Raw genomic sequence first — 7,809 nt, forward strand, 5'->3', positions numbered from 1 at the left:
TTCTTCTTCTTCTTCTTCTTCTTCTTCTTCTTCTTCTTCTTCTTCTTCTTCTTCTTCTTCTTCTTCTTCTTCTTCTTCTTCTTCTTCTTCCATTTTATTTTTATGTATTTGGTACAAGGTCTCACCATGCAGTTCAGATGCATAGTGATCCTTCTGTCCGAGCCTCTCCATCACTGGGATTAGAGGCATGCACCACCATGCCTGGGCTCAGAGACTGGGATGGGGCCAGCAGGGCTTGGGGTACCAGGGATCGAACCCAGGTCCTTGTGGGCACTTAGACCACTGAACTATGCCTTGGCTTCTTAAACATAATGAAAGCAATGCTGTTTAGTTATCTCCTTGATCTGTGCCTATCAGTGTTTCTGACCTCCATATTTAAATGATATAATCACTTGGTTAGTTGCACACACAAAAAATTCTATTACCCTTAAATTATTGATTTTTCCATCTTCTGTATCCTACCTTTGTAATATAACTTGTATTTAATTACACATTATATACCTCCATTGGTACCAGTGGATCACAAGTCATCTTTATCTCTCTTCTTCTTTTTTTTTTTTTTAATGTATTTAGTACAAGGTCTACAGGGTCTCATTACGTAGATTGGACTCGTAGTGATCATCCTGTTTTCAGCCTCCCAAGCTCTGGAATTACAGACACAGACACTCTCACCATGCCCAGTCTCAATCTCTGTCTCAGAGAGTCCTGGGGGCGGGGCTGGCATGGCATCCCAGGGATCAAACCTGGTCCCTGCATCTACCTAAAGAGGCCCTTTAATGTACTGAGCTGTCTGGCCAGCCTTTATCTCTCTTCTAAACTGCAAAATCTTCATAAATTATGGTTCTACACCTCCTTCACACAGTAGTCAGTCGGAACTTCTCTCTGTTTTATTATTAATCTACACGAACTCTTCCCAGCATATTCAGAATGAAATTAAAACTCCATCCTTGTTCCCATCAGCAAGCGCTCCTCAACGGTGCCAGTCTTACTTGCTCCCCATTCTTCCGTCTACACTATAGTTTCCCCACGGTGTCCTTACCCAGTCCTGGGCCACATCAAGGCTTACTCCTTCCTCAGTACCTCATGCTTGCAGGTTCTTTTTGTCTGGAATGAATCCTTGATCTTCTTATAACTCACTGCTTTATTGTATTCATGTCTGTGTTCAAAGATCATGAACTTAGGAAGACTCTGACCCAACCAACTTTTATTTAGGAATCTCTTTTCATGTTTAACTCCTTTATAGTAATCTATATATCCATTTATAACTAGTATAAATTGCATTCAATTATCAGTCAGTTGGCTATTTCCTGTCTCCCATCACTGCAGTACAAGCGCTATTAAGGTAATAACTCATTGCCTAGAACAATTTCTTGCACATAGTAGGCATTCAATGCATACGAATGATCTAACTTTTTTAAATGATACTTTTTAGTGGGGATATTTAAGGATCAAGGTTTTATTTGCCCATCGACAATAAATTTAATCTGGACAACATTGTTATGGTTCGTGTCTAGTTGCCCCCACAAAGCCTCATGCAGTCATGGGGTGGACCTCTAGAGTTTGTGACTAACTCATGAACCACTGGGGTTGTGGGTGTGTACTCTGCCCAGCCCGGGGTGGAGAGCCTGGAGGCAACTGAAGGGAGACTTGTTCTCTGCCACCATTATTGCTGCTGCTACTCCCCCATTTTGCTTTCTTGCTCTTTGCTGCTGCCATGAATAGAAGCTCTCTGCCCTGCGCTGCTCTGCCTTGGAGCCAGCTGAGTATGGACTGAAACCTCCAGTAACTGTAAGCTAAATAAACCTTTCTTTCCTTAATTTTGAGTCTTGGGCATTTGTCCCAGAAATGAGAGAAGATTAACAGACAGACAGTTCAATTTTTAGTTTTATATGGCATAAGTGGGCATAATTGCAAAGTATTTTATATATTATTCCAATAAATTATGCTGTAGAAAGTTAAACGTTGCACCATCAAAAGGTAGCTTAGTATATAAATTGAAGCATGGAGGCAAATGTTTCCATGTTAACACTGTCCTTGCAAAGCAGAAATTTAGCACAAGGGCCACCCAGATGGCTCAGCAGACTAAAGTGCCTACTTAGGCTGAGCACAGAGACCAGGTTTCATCCCTGGCATGCTTTGCCAGCCCTGCCCCAGGAGCACACTGGGATGGCAGTTGAGACTGGGCGTGGTGACATGCACCTGTAATCCCAGTGCTTGGGAGGCTGAAAACAGGATGATCACCATGAGTCCAATCTGTGTAGTGAGACCCTATAGAACCTGTTCTAAATTCATAAAACAAAAAAGAAATTTAGTACAGCGGTCGCTCCTACAGAAATTCTATTTAAAATCCCTGTTAAAGGTTAAACACAATTTCACTGAATTTAACAAAAGAAGAGAAAGTTGAATAGTCTTGGATGTTTTGCAGCCAACAGACTTTCCAGACTATCTGTATGTGATAAACACTTGCACTGGGTATTTTCTCCTCAAATTGGAGGTTATTGAGGATGAAATAAATCCCTCATAAATTCAGCTTTTAATTAATTCTGTTGTGCCACAGAACACATGCCCATGAACAATTTTTTTAGAACATTGAAACCATACACAAATCACAACACACACATAAAATCTAGCAGTACGGGTTAGAAGAAAAAGGTAAAACAAAATATTTTAGAAATTCAACTCAATCAGAGAAATAAAAGTCTTAATTTTGTAAAAATATTCACATGAACATAAGCAGCAAGGAAAGTGGAGGTAAGTGTGATTTTTTTTTCTAGAAATGGCAGCATTGTGAGGAAAGAACTAATCTGATCATCTAATTTAAGAACAATTAGGAAATTTGGCTAGTTAAATGGAAAACTAGAAATCTTAGCAACGCCTTAATACAGGAAAAGAAAAGAGTACAGATTTAAGCCAACTTCCATTTGTTTTCTAAGATCCACAGACATCCAATGGTCAGACATACTCAATCGAGTCCGAATATCTCCATGTTCTCTGTGCTCACCGTGATTCCTGGCCAATAGCAACTGTGCAGTGGCAAATGAAGGAACTCACCCTATTCTGCTGACAACACCTAAAAATTCTGGACTTTTTTTTTTAATTTGAGAAATAAAATATATTGAAATACCTAGAAATCTAATGCAAGAGTAGAACTTTCCAGGGGCAGAATCCTAAGGAAGACAGAAGCCTAGAGGAGAGTCTCGAGTACAGGGAAGATTTATCTTTAAGGATAGATGCTATTCCTGGAGAGGGTCACAGAGAGACAGGGGACAACTATGTATCATATAAACACATAGTACAGTGTACAGTGCATCCATCCTAAATTCAATGATGTTCATACATGTATTGAGCTATGTAGCTGCTGCTCAAATTCAGACAAAACATTTGCTCACCCCGTAAGTTTCTCTTTATGCCTTCCTTCTTTGTGTAGCTACAATGACATCATCTTTTCACTTATTCTAAAACTTCATAAAATGGTAGACTGGGCATGCAGCTCATTAGTAGAATACTCACTAGTATGCAGGAGGTCCTGGGTTTGGTCTCAGGCACTGCAAAAGGAAAAACAAAGTGAAATCTTTTCAGTGGTCATCAGGCTAAAGTGAGGTCCTTAGCATGACCCAGTTGAATCTGAGTACTTTTAGAAAAACAGAAAAAGTTGAAGATAAAGGACATAGAGATGAAGATAAAGATGATCTGAAGACACACTGAGAAGACGGCTATATGCTTAGCATGACACAATACTACTGCTTGTCCGGTATAGGATTCTAGCTCCTGAAAACACATGACGGTGAGCTTTTTTGTCCTTGCCTTTTGTACTCTGTTATAATGACTTTAGTAAACCAATAAAATATAAAGCAAAGATTACTTGAAGGAAATGGAAAGTATCCCAGGAAAGCATAAATTTATCCTTAAAGAACAGTTTCACTTCTTCCTGGCTATTCTGATGACACTCTTCAGCTTGATCCCTTGTTTAGGTGATAAGGCTCAAACAGAAATGAGGATTCTCAGTAAATTAAGAAAACAAACAAGAACTGGAATTCAGACTGAAATTGAGAGGAAATCCTAGAATGATGCAACCATATAAGAGGAAGCCCTAAAACATGCACATAAACTCCCCCTCACCTGGCTTTAAAATTGTAGTGAGCTCCAGAAAAAAACAATATCTAGAAAGTTAGATTTTAGCAAGAATTGAAAGCTTCCCAATACTGAGTGATGATAAAAATATAAGACCTACCAAACTAGAGGAGCCGATTCAACAATTTACAGTTTCATTAAACTCTCCATAAAAACCATCTCCTAAACCTTGGGGCCATATTAAATGAGATCCGATATTTCCAAATCAGGATCAGTCCTCTACAGATCGAGGCAAACCTCTAGATCAAGAGACTTGGAGTGAAGTTTATCAGCTACAATGCCTAGTATCCAGTCAAAACATATGAGACAGTATTTAAAAGTATAATTGATTGATTGGAAATAATTGAAACAATTATGACAGAACAGACTTACAGGTCATTCAGATGCAAAAATTAGCACAAAACACTTAACTGTGTTACTCAGACATTTTAAAGAAAATATAGGGAAAATGGTTATAATGGAAGAAATAGAAGAGATTTCAATAAAGCAATGAGATAGTCTTTAAAAACCTGAATGCTGGAGGTGTAGCTCAGTAGTAGGACATGCGCTTAGCATGTGTAAAATCCTAGTTCAATCATAAAACACACAAATAGACACACACACAAATATACACACTCCAACTAGAACTAATATATATATATATATATATATATATATATATATATATCACTTGAATTTAATAACTCATTGGATAAATATCACAACATGTTAGACAGAAATACAAACCTTAAAAGAAGTCAACAGAAAACACCCAAACTACAACACAGAGAGAAAGAAAAGCTACACAGGTCATGATCAAATTGTCTGCCATTGGAATCACAAGAGTAAGAAGATAATGGAGCACACAAAGTATTTGAAACCATAATGACTACGAATCTCCCAAACCTGTTAAAGTCTTATTTAGGAAATTTGATGACACTCAAACATGGCTTAGTAGGAAAGGAGCTGTCTGCCAACCATGTTGATTTAATTATTTAAAAGCCATGATGAGAGCTTACTATGGAACAAATTATGTATCACTGAATGGATAATACCTTTATCCTCACAGAGATTACAGTCTGACAGGAGAAACAAACATCACTGACCTGATTATAGTAAAGAATGCTCTGGAAGTGAAAGGTTATAGTTGTATAGACATGTGTATGACTGGGACATAATTCATTTCTGCATATCCATCACTGGGTGCAAGAATTTTTGCTTCAGATAGTGGAGATTCTTATATAATACTTTAAAGATTTTGCACTTCCCTAAAAGAATTAAGTTACAACATCAAAAAGCAAGTGAGTAGGTGATTATCTTTCCAAATACAGAAATCTACTTACAAACTAGGATCACCACAGAGGTTACAGTTACATCCAGTAATCTAAGCAAATCTTGAAGATCGAACCAGCAGGTTGTGTTAAAAAGTCCAATTCACTGGAAGAAAACAAGAGGCTTAGAGTGCAAATAAAATCATAATTGGTCATGCATTGGTTAGTAAAGAATTAGGAAATAGGGATAGCTTCATTTTGAAATTAAATGTCTAAGACTAGGCTGGGGAGTTAGCTTGGCAGTCTAAGTATCTGTCTGGAAAGTGCAAGAAATCAAGTCTGATCCCAAGTACTGCATGCTGTACAGGCCCCAGAACCCTGGGCGCTCCATGCAGCCCTGAAACTGGGTGTGGTGCTGCACACCTGTAATCCCAGAGCTGGGGAGGCTGAAACAGGAGGATCAGTACAAGTCTAAACTGTGTATTGAGACCCTGTAGCAAAGAGAGAGAGAGAGAGAGAGAGAGAGAGAGAGAGAGAGAGAGAGAGACAGAGACAGAGAGAGAGAGACAGACAGACAGAGAGAGAGAGAGAGAGAGAGGAATTTTTAAATAAAATAAAAGAAATATCTAAGACTATGACAAAAGTGAATACACAAATTATCCAAGTGCAAAGAAATGGTTGGATTTAAGAATCACTAAGATGAACAAGAAATCAATGTTGAACAGTGTTTTTAAAAAGTGCATACAGGGCTAGACAAGCATTTCTTTTTTTTCTTCTGCCACTGTTTTATTTTATAACATTATTTTGGAAAAACTTGGACAATTGAACTTCAAATCTATTAGGTCCTATTATCAAAATCAACAAATTTCAGCCTTAAATAATGCAAAATATTTTGTACCCGGAAATATCTAACATTTCTTTGAATTTTTAATACTAACAAAATCAAACTAAATTCTATTATACTTTTAAAAATACATTATAAAATGTCACTAAAGCAATGTGATTTTGTAAAATATTAACTGAAAATGTTTTATCTGTGATATTACTGACAAGTGGATATTTGCTTAATGAGCTACTGAACTAAATTGTTTGATGTAGGAAAGAAAAGAAAGGGGAGAATAAGTCACCTACCATGCCAAAAATGAATAATATTCTGCTGTTCCTAACTAAGGTACCGAGTCTCAGTTACTCTCTTCAATAACTGTCTTACAGAAAGATTTCAATCACTTTGTAAAATAAAGTCTACTTTTCCTTCTCTTCCAGCAATATGAAGTTAGTAATGAAATTTCATAAAATAAAAAAATAGTTTGAGAAAAAGCATCCATAATTTCATATCCAAAAATGATTATTAGCCTCTTCATGTATTTCCCATTACTCATTAATGAACTTTCTAACAATCCTTATTTTTTTTCAAATCCTGACCTATTTTGCTTTCTCTGCATGAATTTCTTGCTTTAAAAACAAATTCCCATACTGTACATCTCGTTTTAATGAATTGTCTTGCATTATATAGACATATCATAATTTATTTGCAATTTTTCTAGCTTTGTTCCCAATTTTTCACTGCTCTAGTACTTGGAAGTAGAATGCAGTAAAATTATCCCTTTGGGATTCATAAATTTATTCATTTGTATTTTTCTTTCTACTACCCTTAAAGATAAATTGTATGATTGAGTCATTTCTGCCATAACCTTTGAGTTAACATAGTTAATTTTTAAAAGTAGGTTTGTATTTCAAAAGATTTTATTTCTTTTGTTTTAAATCACCAATGTTAGCATATACATACCCTTTTCCAAAACTTGTTTTAACAAAATGTGCCTGTTGAATTGTTACACCCATTTCCAGATTCCAGAACACAGAACACCAATCGCCTCTTTTTCTTTCATGTATGCAGCACACTGCATTTATAGATGTACCATAATCTACTTAACCTGTGCCTAGTTCAGGAATCTTGCATCTTTCCTGCCTTCTGCTTTAGCAGTTAACATGGCAATAAATACCTTTGCAAATTATTCACATAACGTGCTCAAGTGAATTCAAAGGAAAAATTTCTAAACATATGATTGCTTAGAAAAATTATAATTACTTCATAACATGCATATACATTTTCTTTCTGGAGGAGGGGACCAACTCTCACTAGGCTGCCCTGGCAGGACTTGAATTCTCCAGCTGCACTATGTTAGGGTTATAAGTAAGTACCACCATACCCAACTGGGCACCTTCTCGAATTTGTGTAACATTATCTTCATATACTCCCGGGAATGCATGAGGGAAAAATTGATGCACGTTATTAACTTGCGTGGAGAAAACACATAGACTAGGTGGATGGGAAATAATTTGAGAGTGATTTTTCATATTTTATATGACTTAAAAAAGTATTTTGTGTTTTTTACTGTGATTCTTGCATTGAGAAAGTAAATTCTAAGTA

Source organism: Octodon degus, unplaced genomic scaffold (genome assembly GCF_000260255.1).
Source record: "Octodon degus isolate 3935 unplaced genomic scaffold, OctDeg1.0 scaffold00190, whole genome shotgun sequence".
Taxonomy (NCBI): Eukaryota; Metazoa; Chordata; class Mammalia; order Rodentia; family Octodontidae; genus Octodon; species Octodon degus.